General features: G+C 36.7%; 1 protein-coding gene across 14 annotated transcripts in view; it reads left to right on the top strand.

Moving 5' to 3' along the window:
• Positions 1 to 17,841, top strand: part of LOC149794659 (dopamine receptor 1-like) — a 119,736-nt gene that overhangs the window by 69,455 nt on the left and 32,440 nt on the right. For 4 of the 14 annotated variants that reach the window (XM_089964269.1, XM_089964267.1, XM_089964261.1 and 1 more), the window contains one exon: positions 9,781 to 9,885. The exons of 6 other annotated variants lie outside the window; for them this stretch is intronic. The gene's annotated coding sequence lies outside the window, so the exon portion shown is untranslated. Of the gene's footprint in view, positions 1 to 678; positions 699 to 814; positions 967 to 9,780; positions 9,886 to 14,175; positions 14,733 to 17,841 lie in introns of those variants that run through there. 4 more of the 14 variants (XM_089964263.1, XM_089964266.1, XM_089964271.1 and 1 more) reach the window with 4 other exon arrangements.

Consider the following 17,841-nt stretch of genomic DNA (forward strand, 5'->3'; position numbering starts at 1 on the left):
ATTAAAGGCGAGAGAACGGGTCACAATTCTCAAAACTTGAAAACCATGTTAAGGCTCTTTGCCAAGAGGCTGCCCAGATGGCGCAGGTGAGCAACGCGACTGCATGCACAGACCTTCAACCTCAAGGTCAGCATAGTTTCAACTTGTCAGTTTAAATCAATTTATGTTGAATTATGACCCTCTCCCACCCCCACCCCCGCAAAGAACTCTGATACAATTACAATACTAGATCAGCTGTTTAAAGCTTTATGGTTTTGTTTGCACTCTAAAATTCCAGTATGTTCTTCTCATATTTGGACCTGCTTACAAAAGCCAGCCTGTATAATCCTTCGGATAACAACATTGTCATAATGTTCTTTGGACTTTTGGGTTGTCTAATCCTTAGTGTCATATGTCTGCATATTCCTTAGTGACAACAGGCGCCTGTTACCTTTCGCAGGAATAAAGATGTCCTAATCAGTGTTGAGCAAGGAAACAGACTAACTATCGCTGTTCGTGAGAGCTGCATTTTTATGCCATTAATATTGTGATGAAGGCTCGTGCTATATCTTTTAATGACACAGACTTTGTGCATCATATCAACAAGATTTGTATCCCAAGAGATTTCCTCTCATTTTTGCAGATCCAAGTCTAGATGGAGGCGAAACATGGCAGTCATTTTTCGGCAACTATTTCTGATGCTGCAGCGGCATCAACAGGTTTTTAATCATTCTATAAGGCGCTCATGTGCCCCTTTTATTTTATGGTCAAGGTCACAATCACAGAAAATTTGCATGACGTGTTTGGTTCAGAAGATTTTCATTTGCTAATATTTCCATATCTCATGTAACAGCAGTCAAAGCCGGCACCGACTTTAACTGCATATTGAATTTTCAGCTACAGTATAAGTAAAGGAAAACAGTGTAAACACTGCGCCCCTTGCGGACTCACTTCAACAAGAGGATACACTTTGATTCCATTCCTAAAGTAAGTATTCACATCATTTAGAGTATGACGTTATAGTGCTTATGCCGTCAAAATGATGTAATGTTGTAATACAGATATGTTGAACACACACTATTCGTCCTGACTAATACTATTTACTTATGTGTTTTGTAAAGGCGTTAATCGGCATGTTTTGTTTTAAACATTCATTTATTTTTCCTTTGTAAAATCTCACTGTGCCGACAATCGCCCCTAAAGTTTTGGTGCATATACTCATTTGTTCTTTCCACAGGCCCTAATATTGCTTTCCATTGCATCGTATTTTTAAACGAAAACAGACCTGGTGTCTCAGACTTAGATAATGGGTCATGAATCACATGAAATTAGTACACATTTGTTTTCTATATATATATATATATTAACCGCATTTACTTTCCAGTACTAAATTTTGCTGTGTCTAAATCCCACCAAATGATATGTTAATGAAATGTGACTTCTTTGACAAATATATAGTGAAGTAAGTTCTCACCATTTGGGAATCCAGTATTGTAGAGAGGACCTAACTAAACAAAGCAACGGACCATAGGGTGTACGTCTTGTACAGCATCAGTGTCTGATTACTCTGTGAAATGTAACCAAACTAAACACAAACAATCAAGCCAAAATCTTCATATTCTAACGAATAAACAGTTGTTTTTTTTTTACATTGGTACCAATAATAACTGCATGCAAATCTATGATTATCATAAAAAAGGTAGAAAAAATACTCTAAAAATAGACGTAAAGCAGTGCACTGACAGATGGGAGAGACTTCTGTTCACTATGGAGCAATCGTTATAGAATCTTTTGGATGTACTTTGCATAACACCCGATGAAGGTTTGACAAGACAGTCGATATAAACAAAATCTCACATGCATACAATCGATTTTCTGTCATCATCTTTGATTTGTATGTCATGGTAAATGACAGACGCGTTCAATACTGTCCATTGGCCGAGTTAAATACACGTCCTTATTGGATTGTTGCACGGTTATTTCTAGTGATGACATCATAACTGCACCACATGTGGCGAAATGCACCGGTCTCTAAGTTTTCTTGACGGATCTGTTAAATGTTATTTAAAGCGTACTTCGTTTTATCGTAAATTTCTAGCGATACCAGATGTTTAGTATTTTCGATGTCGAGCATTGAATTGCTGAATTTTAAAGTTTCCTTCATTATAGACACAAATCAACCTTGACATGCGTAATTTAATACAAAGATATAGTTGAGGATATCCGGAATAAGGACCAACATCAAATAATCCACTGACAAGAGGGGAGATGAAAGTTTGTGAATCAGACATAGGGTTGATATATTGTTACATGCTGCATACAGTGAATTACTTATCTGACTCTGTGTGCTAACTTATACGTAATACTTATATTAGTTGATGCGACTCACTCATAACAGAATATCAAAGAATTATCTTTGTTATTGTTTGGTTTTGAATCAGACAATTAAACAAGTTGAAAAATTGAATGTTGTTGTTGTTGTTGTTGTAGGTTTAACGCCATTTTTCAGCACACGATAGGCTATACATGGCGGCCAGTATTAATGGTGGAGGAAGAACCCGGGAAAACCCCGGAAAGAACCACCAACCCACGAGAAGCTACTGGCAAGCGCTCTCACATACCCACATAAAATTGAATGTATGTATCAGTTTAATATAAGAACACGTCTGGATTCGTAATCGATCGGTGATTTGAATTGTTTGACGTAATATAATGATATTAAATATTATACGTTTGCATTTTGTCGTGGGATTAAGGGACTTTTAAAAATGTATTTTATCCTTACCCATCTGTTTTCGTGTCCTGATGCTTTGCAGTCTATTTTTGCTGCGAGTCTGCCAATACTTTTTTAATTTGTTATACATGTGAGCGTTTCTATCCTTACGCAATTTTACCCATCTGTCTTCATTCTCTTATAAGCCGTCGGTCCCATTTTTGCATGTCGAGCATTTTATTAATTTTTTATTTTTTGGGGAGGGGGAGGGGAGGTCAATTTTCGTGCCAACAACTCTACTGACATGATACGTGTTCATAGAATCATGGCAAATGAAACAATGATATGGCTAGCAGGACTAAAGCATTTCAATTACGAGTTTCCAGCAGAAGTTTCGATACTGCATTTACTTTATCATTCTTCTTGAATTTTTACAAGGTCTATACAGATCCCATTTCTTAAACAGAATGGTATTTACAAAGCATACATACTACGAAAAAGATGGCTGGTGTAGAAAGGTGGAATCCAATTTATTATCTGTTCTTGGTGCGAAAATGCCTAAAATAACTAGCACTGGAATCAATTACCTAAAGTTGTGAGGTTCCTGAAGTCTTACTGATGTGTATAAACTAACATATATCAGGTGCTGAATACGAATGTTGCATAGCGCCTAGAGTGGTACATTGAAATCCATCTAATTACGCCCTGCCGCAATGTTTTTTCTTTATGGGGTGTTTGTTGTGGGGTTTATTTATTTATTTGTTTTTTGGAGGGAGAGAGTTTTCCTACAGCTCTCTCCCAGCATAGGTCTATGTTGTTTTCCGGTGGTCTGAAAAAAATGGAGCAGGTGTTTTGAGCAATATATGCAACCTTATAATGGACGAATCAGACATAACTCCACAGCTGACATAAAATCAGGGTCACCTCAAAGAGTTAACGATAAAACATGAGGCAAATTAGGAATTTTAATGTACAAACTGCTATTTGCCAAGATGTTTGAGTCTTCTTTAATTTAGATTTCTCGGAAAAAGATTTTAAGTTTAGTCATAAAAACAATTACTCCATTAATTTAAAAAAGATACATGGAAAGCTAGCATCTATAGTGAGAGCAGAGATAGACACGATGGTCAATCATATCCGCGTTTCGTCAATAACGTCATTTCTGCAGAAATAACAAATCTAAGAATAATTGAACAAATTGCATTCATCAGTGACCAGCATGCCCTTTAAATGTGTTAATACGAATTTGAGTTTCTTTACGCGGCGTACATACTTTTATGCTTCTTTTCCATCGTACATGACTAATTCTTTCCTCAGAAATAAAGTAGTGATTCAGAAACGTACTTGATCATAGGTTCTATTTGAAATTTTGTTTATAACATGCAGTACACAAATAAAATTCAATTGATTAACAAAATTGTTTTGTAGATAATATTTCAGTTATTTACCAAGTTATTACGATTCCTTATAGCGAGATTAGATTGGTGGTAAATGTCCGGTCGTATTCTAAAATTGTGAAATAAAGTGAAAAATTACCTTTGTGTTCTCTTGGGAGAAGAGATATTTAGGCCAACCCCGCAGTAGTAATTATGCCTTGTTAGTGTGCAAGCGTTGCGCTTAAATTGGGGAAGACATTCCAGCTGAGTACTGCCCGTTATTATTGTTGGTGCAGGGATAGTCTGGTTTAATTGAGTAGTCTATACTAGAGGAGGATACATACTGTGGGGCTGTTTTCGACTAGGGCAGTACAACTTAAGTATAAGTAAAAGACTTAATATTGTGCCACCGCTACAAGTAGACCAGGATGGCGACGGACAGACAATTAGTTATAGAATTTAAATCAATAGGTAGGTAAGGACGACTTAGGTGACGAAGAGGCCCATTCAGCTGAATGTGTTGAGCGAAGTGGTTAGAGATCATAAGGAGCAAATATCCGCGAAACGAGAGAAAGACAGACAAGCAGCTGAACGAGAGCTTGAACAAGCCAGATTGCAGGCCGAAGAAAAATCTATAGAACGCGAACATATGTTAGTCATGGAGAGACTCAGGATCGAAGCAGAGTCCAGAAGGGGTGAAGACCTGAATGAACGTTCAGGATCCACAAGTAGGCGATCTGAAGACAGAAGACCAATACAGATCACCATGTTTGTGTTCAACGACAAGGAAGAAATCATTGACAACTTTTTGACGCAGTTCGAAACGTTGGCTCTGGTTCATCAGCTACCCAAAGACCAGTGGGCTATCAGTGTTTCGGCATTCTTACAAGGAGCCCCAAAAGACGTCTACGATAATATGACACCGAACGAGGTAGACGACTACGACGCTCTGAAGAAAGCGCTACTACAGTACTATGAGCTGTCGCTGGAAACGTTTCTGAAACTCTTCAGAGAATCGTTGACGAGAGCTACCGAAACGCACGAGCAATTCCATAGCCGTGTAAGTGTGATTTTTGATAAATGGATGAAAATGTCTGATACCGCGCTATCGCATAAAGGCATACTCGAGGAAAATTTTAAAGAGCACGTCTTAAGTATATACAGAAAAGACTTAATAGTGTTCATAGCGGAGCGTGAATTCTCAACCTTGGATGATATAAGCGTGCTGGCCGAGCGCTATTAGAGCGCGCACTCGCGTCAAACCACCTAGGGTGGCAGGGACCGACTTGGCACCGGCGAGCATAGAAAGACCACTGATGTGTCAACCCCAAAGACGGAATGGTCAGAATGGTGGGAGGCCAGGGGACGGAAAACACAGCCAAGAACATTTCTGTGGGTCGGGGAAGACTCAGGGGGCAGAGACGTATGCCACGGGGAGCAAAGGTGAGCCGGTGTGTTACGGGTGCAAAATGCCAGGCCATGTCGTTAAAGATTGTAGGAAGAATCGTCCGACAACGATTAATTTGGTAACTCCAAATACTGTTAAGAAACAGTAAACAGTAGAGTTGACTAACACAGCGGTAGCTACAATTAATGGTGAGCTGGCAACTTTGTTACATGGTACCGGCTGTAGTTATCCGGCCTTTGTAGATAGTAGCTATGTCAAGCCTGGAGATTACAAAGGCGAGACGGTTGAAGTCCAGTTTGCTAACCGGACGAAAGATTCTCTCCCGGTCGTTAACATTAATCTTGATTCGCCATATCTAAAAGGACGAATTCAAGCGGCGTGTTTGTCGAGATTGTCTCATGACTTAATATTCGGGTGTACGTATGTGTTGCCACAGCCTAACCCTATGAAGTGTACCTTTGTACACGTCGGGTCCATTGAGACGAATGTTATGAAGCGAAGGTCAGGGTCAAAACCGCTACGACCCACGACTTTGCCCATAGACAATTTGCTACCTGGCGAGTTGAGGAAACTTCAAGAGAAAGATTTGTCTCTCAACAAGGTACACAGGAATTGCCAGACGGCGAGGTGAAGTTCGCGTATTTTGTATCGGTACGCCAAGAAAGGGTCCGATACGTTCAAACAAGTTGTTGTGCCCATAGATAAGAAAGCAGAAGTGTTTAGGCTGGCACATGAGGGTCTACTTGGAAGCCACATGGACGTTGCGAAGACCAGAGATAGGTTGGTGAGGGAGTTCTACTGGCCAGGTGTGTACGGGGATGTTCGGAGGTTTTGTCTGTCGTGCGACAAGTGTTAGCGTTGCCTTGTACAATTCCATAACCTGCTTATATCTGATTTCACTGTAGTTGTTATCTGTCCTTTCATCTTTTTCCTTTGTTTTTCTCTCCCAGTCTCCCTCCTGTCTCGCTTCCTTTCGGCCCTCAAACTTTGTGTGGATAGGTGGATATGTAAGCTTGCATATACGTCAGTGCGTAGGTACTTCTGAGGATACGTCTGGGAATACTTTCCACTTTGAAAACAGAGAACAACCCAAATGTCCTGTCGGTTATCCTACTGGGGATATAACATTACTCACCTCTCGTTATCAGATCTTACTATCGATATTGAGACAGATAACAAAGGCTATAAGTCGACCCAAGCATGGCAGACCAAAACAAACCTAGTTTCATAAGATTAATGTACTTCCTAATGGCTAATTCGTCACTTCGCATTAACACACACAAGGTATGACAGTTTCGCTATACTCTCAATTACACAAATGAACGAATGAAATTCACTACATGGCATAACGTTATATTCATTGAATAATAATAATAATAATAATAATAATAATGAGGACTTTGTATAGCACCTAATCTTTAGAAGCTCTATGCGCTTTACAACATTAGACAACACCTATAAAATATATTTAAAAAAAACATGTATAATGATATGATTACAAACACAAACACCATGAAATTAGAAAACATATTAAAAAAAAACATGCTGACAATATTTAAGGTAGGAAACATTATTAGGTCTTTAAGTTTGTTCTTGCAGTCGAAATAAGTGAGTTTTGAGAGCACTCTTGAATGTGATCACCGTGTCTTTGTGTCTAAGTTCAGTAGACAATTCATTCCACGTTGCTGGGCCCTGGTATGCAAAAGAACGCTGTCCATATGACTTTGTTTTCATAGTGGGAATAATGAGTAATAGATTGTCAGAAGAGGAGCGTAAGTATCTTGCTGGTGTGTACACATGGGTGAGGTTGGATAGGTATGTTTGACTAGAGTCCGTCAGTGAAACGTAGCAAAAAGAACAAATTTTGTGTTTGATTCTATATCGAATAGATAGCCTGTGTAGGGTACAGAGCAGCAGGGAGGTGTGCTCTGATCGTGGTACTCTTAAGTATGATCCGAGCAGCTGTGTTTTGAACTTTCTGAAGTTTCTGAAGTAGATATTGAGATGAACCAGACAGAATTGAGTTACAATAGTCCAGTCTTAAAAGTACTAATGAGCACACAAGTGCTTTATTGGCATCAACTGAAAGATATTTGCGAATGGAGCTGATGCGTCTCAGCTCAAGATATGCAGCCTTGCATATGTTCATGACATGTTGGTGCAATGTGAGAATACTGTCCAGAGTAACACCTAGGTTTCGTACTGATTGTTTGAATTTAATGTTGGTGTTGCTGATATTTATTGTTTGAGGTAAAGGATGTGAACGAGAAAGTCTTTGTGTTGTAATCAAAATGGCCTCAGTTTTATCATCATTCATCTGCAGCTTGTTACATGTCATCCATGATTTCACATCAGAAATGCACCTCTCTACACCTTGGATGGTAGCATCAACTTCAGTTGGGTGGCTAGATTTATATATTTGAGTGTCATCAGCGTACAATTGGTGAGACACTGGATGATGATATATGACACTTGAGAGAGGCTGAGTGTATGGAATGAAGAGAACAGGTCCAAGAACAGACCGCTGTTGAACACCACAAGATAGATCAACTGGGCTGGAGTGTATTCCATTTGCAGACACAATTTGTGTCCTGTTGACCAAGTAGGACTTGAACCACAGTAAGGCTGTATCATGAATGCAAATACATGCTGGAGATGGTGAAGTAATATATCATGGTCTATTGTGTCAAATGCTGCAGACAAATCAAGGAGGGTGAGGGCTGTAATCTTTCCGCTATCCAAAGCAGACTGAATGTCATTAACTACTTTTAGAAGAGTAGTTTCAGTACTATGGCAAGGGCGATATGCAGATTGTACATTGCAAAAAGACTGTTTGAATTCAGATGAGATACAAGCTGGGATAGAACAACCTTTTCTAAGATTTTTGTTATGAATGGGAGATTAGAAACTGAGCGGTAGTTCTTTAAATCGTTATGGTCTAGTGTTGGTTTCTTCAGCAGAGGCTTTACAATGGCAGTTTTGAAAAGTGATGGAAATTCCCCTGATGAGAGACAGGTATTAATAACATCAGTTAGTGAAGGCAGTGGCAATACTGGATCTAAGCACTCAAGCAGCAGTGATGTTGGAATTGGATCAAGTTCACATGACTTTGGTGCACTCTTCATCAGGATTGTACGTACGAAATACACACATTCAAGTATTTATCATACACGAAATCACACTGCCTGGCTTAACAACGCTAATTTCAGTCAATATGTACTCAAGTCTTTATCATACCTGAAATTACCTAAGATTGGTGAATTCAAAAGGATTCTCGTAACTCATAGAAATACATGAAATTCTTAGAATCTAATTCCTATACAAACAAGACGACTAATTCAAATAATTGACAACCTTTTAAAGAAGATTATTGTACGAATTCATATATTTATAACTCAACAAAGTTATATTCATATCAAGAGAATTGAGCTACGAATTTAAACAACTGAATTCATACACATATTAGCAAAACTTTCAAGCAAAATATCATACTGGTATCAACGAATCTCATGAATTTGACCACATTTTATAACTAGGAGCCAAAATTGGGGTCAATTTGCTCTAGGTCTTCGAATAACTGTTTCTGGAGTTTATCAAGTCTGACAGTTCCACTATGAAATCGAAGTTAGCCGTGTCCCTAATAGTCCCTATCACGGATAAGTAATAAAAAATGCTTAATTTAAAAATCTCTACCTCTACCGACCAGACATTAGAAATCACTGTAACAAGCGTCTGTCTCCATAAATCGAATTAATTGTTCTCTGGGCCAAACTAATGTGCTTTTCGTAGATCTATAGAAATGTGCCCCCCCCCCCCCGTAAAATTCGGAACTTTCACATCGTATATTAAAAATAGCATGGCTTCTTAAGAGTTGATATGAAGCAATTTGTTATACAATAAAGCAATTTGTTATACAATAAAGCAATTTGTTATACAATAAAGCAATTTGTTATACAATAAAGCAATTTGGTATACAATAAAGCAATTTGGTATACAATAGTGTTGGTATATAAAATTGTGATCCGCCCCTGGTATTAATACGCATATATAAATGTTGCTTCTACATTAGGATATTATTAAACAGTAGGCTATCGCCTCTATATTAAAATTCTGAATTTCCACTAATTAAACATTAGTTGTGTACTAACACAACGATGACAATATTAATAATCCCCGTCATCCAAATGAATCAAAAATGGTACACAATTTCATCGATATCCTCTCTGATTTCCATGTGATTACCTTATAACCTTATAATGATGTCATCCCTCTCTCTCTCTCTCTCTCTCTCTCTCTCATTGTAGAAAGATACCATCAAAATCATTGAAAGAACGAGCGTGGCGGAATTATTTTTATGGAGCTATGAATGATGGCAAAATGAAAGGAGGACATAAACAATTGTATGATCGGTAACTATGTTAGTTAATTAAATAAATAATAATACAAACTGTTCATACAATCAGATATTTGAATTACCTCTTGCTGGTTCCCCGTTTCGTTTAATTTATATTTCCTGCTCGTTTCAATATGTTAGGCAGTATGTGAATGGCTACCCGTTCGAAGTTTAAGTAGTTATCCATGTTGTGTATTTGTAATGCTCTTCTTTCTTCATACTTTCTTCAATCATCTTTCATGTTTAAATCAATGGTGTCTTATTTTGTTAATCAATATGAATGAAAATAGAAATTCAAAATACAAAAGAATCAATATATTAATTTGCATGATTGCAATTACTCGCAAAATGTAAAGACCTGCAGCAGACAAAATGGACAGGGATGTTCAGAGTCCATTAATTTCATCAATACACAATTGCTTTTAGTCAATCTTAACTGCGTTGTAAATGCAAGTATGTGTATTTATATGTGATATAAATAAAATCTATGTATATTATGTACGCTGTATCTTTGATGTACCACTCGTTGTATACATCTTTCATGGAAAGGAAACTCGGCAATGTATATATGTATATGGTAATGAGAGATTTGTAATTCAGCTTCTTTGTTAAAAAAAAGTATCGACTACTAAATTTACAAAATCTTAGGTACTATTTTTAAATTTTAGATCTAGTTCCTGTCTCGTTTATCTATTAGTTTGAATCTCTCTCTCTATAATCTTTCACTCGAACAGGAATTTTATATTTATAAAGTCTGACGATTGCAAACTCGACTGGTACCTGCAAGTATTCTGGTAAACAAATTGTGGATTTGTGGGCATTTCATTTGATCGGCACAATCCGTAAGGACCTTACCGTGAGAACATAGCCTCGCGAAATACACAAAATTGTTCGTGCTTGAAATCATCTAAATTCTAGGAGAAATGATCCATAATGACAAACACACCCGAAGACATGGATGTAATCTCTGACTATATGTGCAGGCAATTTTATTAAAGAATCTTGTAATTGCGTAGAAAATATGCGAAAGGGTAATTAACATTTCGATGTGGTAGGAGTAATTTCAATATGCTTTATACCTGAAACTTTTAGAATCCCATAATATAGATATTTTGTCGCAAATGGGATTCTTCCAGGGGGAACAGAGTATGTAATTTTCTCCTAGACCTAAAACTGTCTGTTCATGAGTGATAAATAATTTATTTTCTCTAGGAAACCAGCGAAGGAATTTGAAAATAATTAGGTAGGAATCAAATTATTTTGCAATACTGTGTAGATCAACCAAACGGACATGGCAGTTCTATATTTTCTTTAAAAGGTATTACTTTCATTTTCCAGTGTTGTGTAATCGATGATTATGTTGATTTTCGTATTTTCCGACACACACACACACACACACACACACACACACCGGAAAAACCCCGTAAAGAACGCATGGGCAAGCTACTGGCAAGATTTCCCAAATATCACGTTGACCGAGCCGAGGCTCGAATCTACGCGGACAGAGTATAGCGCCTTAGACCACTCAGCCACATGGGAACTTTTCATCTTGGTTATTTATCTTCATTGCTATCATTATATCATTATTTGAGGTATTACAACTATTGTGGAATCAAAAATACATGGTTTTGCCAACAAGTAAACACTTGCACGTTTGGCAAGTATTTCTTTTTATTCGATGCTACATTGTGAAGTTTCGCCCTTCACTCGGTAGGACTCGGATTACAACCGTTTTCTGTATAGTCTCTACATTTGTTTCATTGTGCTGAACTTTCCACTCCATCCAAATCCTAATAAATCCTATATTAATGAAATCTGCTTTTAAAGATGAACTCTTGATCAAGTTCTTGTCGTTGGTTATCAGGCAGGTATTGAGAGGCTGGACTGTAAATAAGGAAACCTGCAATGGGTCACATAGTTCACTTCGGATCAAGATCAATGCTTAACTACTCACTGTGCACAGTCGCTAAAACACAAACAGACAACCACACCATAACGTTCATATTCTCAAGAATAAGCAAATACCTTTAAATCAATACTAATAACGTCTAAATCTAACTTTTGTATCACAACCAAAAATGACAGAGGAAAATATGTGCTAAATATAGACTGGGACTAAATTCGTGGGTACTGAACCGGAAGTAATAATTGTGACCTGAGTTCATTAGCCACGCGAACTGATAGCAAAAATGCTACCTGCGCGGAAGCGGCACTCCAGCCTTGAAAAAGTGAACAGACTAAGCAGTTACTATTTTAGACATGTGCCATGTTTTCAGAGAATTTTAATCTGCTTCTTCTTTTAAACATAAGCACATGTTTTTCCTTCTAAAATCAATTAAAGCTTGTAACGTTTTATCACTATCTCTATGATACAATTCAAAATTGTATGTTTGTTATATTAAAATCTGGAGTGAAGACATCTATAAGATATTCACTCAGGTCTAGTCGTTGGGGACAATTCCACGTGAGATAAAGGAGCTTAATCAGACACATTATGTTTTAGCATAATGCCTGGAAAATTTTACCCTGTACGATTTCACGCGCCCTTCACGGCAAGGTACAAGAAACAATTTTTTTAAAAAATCAAATCATAATGCGACACTTCAAACTTTTTTTTTACATAAAAATCTTTCGCATTTGATTTGTTAAACTTATATCTCACTTGTACGATACATGTCCTCTGCCTGTACATGTATAATATGGAGTTGGTTGGCATCAGGTAGAATCGACGTTCTTTGTGCTTAAATTACTTTTATTATAATTATATATGAGCACATTAGTCGTAATTTTATGATGCCGATTTTTTACATTATTACCTCTATTATGTAAAGACTGAAATGTCTACTAGAAGGCTGGTGTGTCTTCTGTTACAAATCGTTGACAACCTGTACAATCGGATTCATTCGATTAAGCTCAAGCCATGAAGATACGGGTCATAGATTGTACACGAAACCTGTTTAGACCACTTAGTTCTTAAAATAATCATTTTTGCACTAAACTCACGGCTTTTATATTGAAAGGACACTCTAAAATATATGTACAATCTCATACACTTAGCGGAACCGCTTTAATGAATCAAGCAATAATACATACATTTTTAAAATTTTGCAAGACACGAAATTATCTAAAAGCCTTAACACGATTAGATCCAGTTGGAACAAAGTGTTAATAGATTCATTATTGATGAAGATCAATTAATGAATGACTGAAACTTTAATAATTTTTTAAAAATGATATGCACAAAACCTTCATTTTAAACTAAGCCTATAATTGTCATTTACTTTTGCAAATCAAGTAAAATAATTTAAAGCTATATAATTAAAAGTGTTGAACATAGATATATCTGTAGAAAGGTGACCTTAATTTAAAGGACGTTTAGTAAAATTGATGAAAGGAATTTAGTTCTTTAATTGTATTTAATTTCAATTTGCAGCATTAAAAACACGTGTCCAAAGTAATGCGTGTCATCTTGTCAAATACATTAGATTCTAACTGAGAAAAAAAAATTTGTATCTTTTATGGTCTTTAAAGTCAACCTTTTCCTGTGTATCACGCACATTTCTCTCTTACACACACGCGCGCGCGCGCGCAGATGGCTGCCTTTCTAGATATTACGTTGGCTAGATTGTTTCTATTTCCGCTTTAAAATATAACGGATCGTACAGTCTCCAACTTTGCACACTCTGCTTTTATCAGTACAGATATTTTATAGAATTTATGACCACAGTATCGTATACCCGACGAAGATCAATTATACATGTGCACTGCAATAAATCGGTAGAATTGTTGTATCCGTATGTCTCATTCTGCTTTTCGAGGCTCGAAAATGTCATTTGGAAAACACAGTAAATCAACCAGTTTTGCATAACGCGTATACACATCTTGCGGCAAGTTGCAGGCGAATAAATACGTGTGACTCGAATGTAATACACATTAAGCTGACCATTACAAGGTCAACTGTAATTGGCCTCGGATAATTAATGGATTGATCCTCTCAAAACATTTATCGTATATAAATCTGATGATAGTTCTCAGGATCGTACGTAAAATATGTCCACGCTATCGTTATAAATGTACGTCGTCATTTCCGTAGTCTGTCATTGCATAGATTATGTAGTCACCGAATGAAGCGGACATATATTTTGTGAAAATGACATCGGTATGTTTCTGTCTGCTTTTATATAAATGAAAATATAGTTGAAACACACAATACATACATAGATCAATTACATTTAAACGTGTGCACCCAGCTTGCTGTATGATGTAGGCGAATAAATACTGACGAATTATTTCTAGCAGTGTCGGGGTTTAAGTTTATCGTCTGCTCTTCGATCAACGGTTTTTAAAACTGTCCTACTTTTCGACAACACTGCCTTATAATTATTGTTCATTGAGACCAACTTTCATTCACGTACCATATGTGTAACGAATGCCAGTGATTGGAGTTTCCTTCTGCTTCGGCTAGTATCATGTTTTATCAACGCTCGTCGGCAAGCTACTAGGAGAGAGTCGAACACGCTCGTACACAATACAGCAGTTTTCAGTTGGTTCAGCCAAGCTGGGCTAAGATAGTGGGGCATGAGTATTTTTGACAGACTATTCATTCCAACTCTGCGTCGGAACTAATAGGCTGTTTTATTTTATTGAAAGAACAAGTGCTTAGCTCCTAAGTGCAATCGTTAATTATTGGAAATCCATTACACATTTTGCTTGAGAGGCTAACATAGCGGTGGGCACAGATAGTTCAACACTCGTACAGGAAGTATGAAAAATACTGGCCAAACAATTCAGTGGAGTTTGTAAGAAATCACTGGAATTTTACTTCCTTGGTATATATGGATTTAAATACAGGCTTGACATAAGGTATGTTTACTTCTACGTTTAGTTGCCGAAGCGCTGTTAATGCTGTTATTTTATAATAAAAGTTCTTTCTTACCAGTCACGTATATACAAAACATGTTGGTCATCATTAAAGGTCAGGTAACAAGTATGGTTTGCATGTTTACAAATGAAACATCAGTTGAATTGAAAATAAGAAAATACTGTTAATGTCTCTAGAGCCAACTAAACATTTTTATGTAAGGTTTTTGAGATAGTGATTGTACATCTAAATATAAACGATACTGTTAATTCACACCAGATTATAAGTACATCTTGTCAGTATTTGACCTTGCTGAGAGGAGGTAGGGGGGCTTGTTACCAAAACCAGACTTTGATTCGTATGCATTTGTGATTGCATCTTGTTTGGAAGTATATTAGGGCAAAACCCACGACTAGACCATATAGATCAAGCCTTTTTATTTGTTTTTAGTGTTTTACTTCACAGAAAGACTTGACTGGTGTGTTGTATTTAGGTACGTTGTATAAAAGGCACCAATACGGCCCATACACGAAAAAACATTTACAATGCAAAATGAATGAAACACATAGAAATAAAATTATAAATGAAATTCAAAATAGGATAGTATATTACAATGAAAATCAGCTTCTATACACTAGGGACATTATTGAATCCAAATTGTATTTTAAAAAATAATTGACTACATATACAACACTATGGATATGAGAAGAAGAAACATATGGCTAACATAATTAACAGTGATCGACGTCAGAACTCTGCCTTCCCACTCCTAAACTTCTCCTGCCCCCCTCCTACCAACACAAAATATATCTGACCCTTACAGTATACAAAGCTCATGCGCCTTTCAGTGACCGTCAGTTCATCAGCCACTGCTTTGTAATTTTATCTTAAGGAAACTTATTTAGTACAACGTTTCAGCTATGTATCCCCCAAGCCTGTTATAAATAAATAATGTTTCATATACAAGGACAGTATCATTTATTAACAGATGTTTATTGTATTAAATAACAGAAATAAAAGACAGATTGACATACCGGCATGTATCAAAACCGATTGTAAAGCTGATATGATGGCCACATTTTCTATAAATGTTATATCATATTGTATATCAGTAAGTTTATCTGATACATGTCATTATGTTGCTTTATTTTTGTGTACATCTTTGTGATTGCATACAGTTTTGCTGCGTCCCATAAAGCGGGTTTTAAGTTGAAGTGGAAGTCTTCCATTATCAACCAAATTCATATCGTTAGTAAACATCTCTACACTGATTTGCTAAACTAAAGCACGTGTGCTAAATGTATTTCGGATTTAGAAATCGGAGAAAGTTAATGAGGAACTTGTTGTCTGACTGTGAGTACACGTTTGACCGTGAGTACATGATTGGCGGTGTACATGTTTATTTCGCCATCAATAATAGAACGCTTGTCTTCAAATCAGATAAATTTACCTCACTTCTCGTAGCTTGCAGAGTGTTTCTGAATTAAATATAAATACAGACGAGAGCACGATGACGAGAAAGGGGGTATCTATTTAATGACTGACGTTTAATGTTTAGGATAAAACTATGGATGTAATTTTCGCAACTAAATCACCGTCATACAGAATACTTAGGTGTACCTTTAAGTCATTGTTGCGTTTTATTTATTGCTGTTTTGCTTAATTTTACAGGTACCCAATGTTGTAGTCGTCTGTTTATGAATATTCAATTTGGGCTTATTTCATTATCAAATTGTTAATAGTTTATGCGTGTTGATGGCCTCTCTCGTAATACGTACGTCTTATGCCTGTGTTAAAAGTTTGTGAACAAATATGCCTTGAATGAGCAGTAGCACAAGTGCATTGTCCATTGGTGCGCGTTTTCTCACAGACCAGCATACCACTAAAACATACGAATCCAGGCCTTGTGAATTTTAAAAATACACACCCATTTGTAAAACTAGAATAAGGTAAATATTAGTATTAGAGAGGCAACGTAATATACTGACTTGATACATGAAACTAATGTTCCAGACATCATTTAAATCAGAGCTGTTCTAATATGAAACACTGGTCCAGGTCCTCCCATCCCCTACCCTTCCTCCACACACCCCACCCCCGTATTAAATTTTCTCTAAATATTTAGGAACATGGAAATAGAGCTGTAAAATTGTTCATATTCAGCCTTATAATTGTTTAAAATATGTTCGTGTAACAATTAGGACCGGGCAAAGTTGTATAACGATGGGGCCGAGTGCCGACCGGGATCTAAATCCTCGTTACTAAAAATAGAACGCTAAAGCATAATCGAAACTTCTCCCGTTAAGAAGATTAAAGTTGTCATTATAATAAAGATAAATATTTGTGTACGTGATTTTGAATCCGACCCGTCAGCATGGCGAATTATGAATTCGATGACACCTGACAAGTTATGATATTCGTTCCCCCATCTTTTCATGTTCGAATAATATAGTTTATTATATGAAAATGCACGTAGAATTAAATTACATTTGCAAGCAATAATTGCGAAGAGTTATTTTGCCAGGACGGAATCTTTTAGTTAGTATAATTACCATTCGCAATATGATAGAGGCATTGGCCAGGGCGTGGCAAATACATCCTATCCATCAAAGGGTATAAACGCCCAATGCATTGGTTGTAGCATGGGTTTTTTAAAAGTAATTACTGGAATTAATTCAGGAAAACACAGAATTGGCAATGTTTTCCAACATGTAGTAATTATTTCCTGACACTTTAAAGAATGAGTTATTTAGCTGTGTCCATCTGTTTCAGTCCATTAAACAATGGAAGGGACCGAAAATGTAATAACTTGTATATTATTTTAAAATGCCCCTAGCAATATAAAACTATTAGTAAAGATATTCTATTCCTGATTGGAAAATATGAAGTACAATAAACATTTGAATGCATATGTTACAACAATTCGTTAACTACATATCATTATCACATATTTTGAGAGAGAAAAAAACTACCTTTGCAAGGATTACTTTAGTATCAGTTCATTGTTTACTTTGTAGTCTGTAAATGGCAACGAGTTATAATATAAAATCTCAGAAGTGTTGATGACGGAAAACATTACGGTTCCATGAAAATGGCTCCCACGCTATAATC

This window comes from Sinohyriopsis cumingii, chromosome 7 (assembly GCF_028554795.1).
Source record: "Sinohyriopsis cumingii isolate HCF-2022 chromosome 7, ASM2855479v2, whole genome shotgun sequence".
NCBI classification, from domain to species: domain Eukaryota; kingdom Metazoa; phylum Mollusca; class Bivalvia; order Unionida; family Unionidae; genus Sinohyriopsis; species Sinohyriopsis cumingii.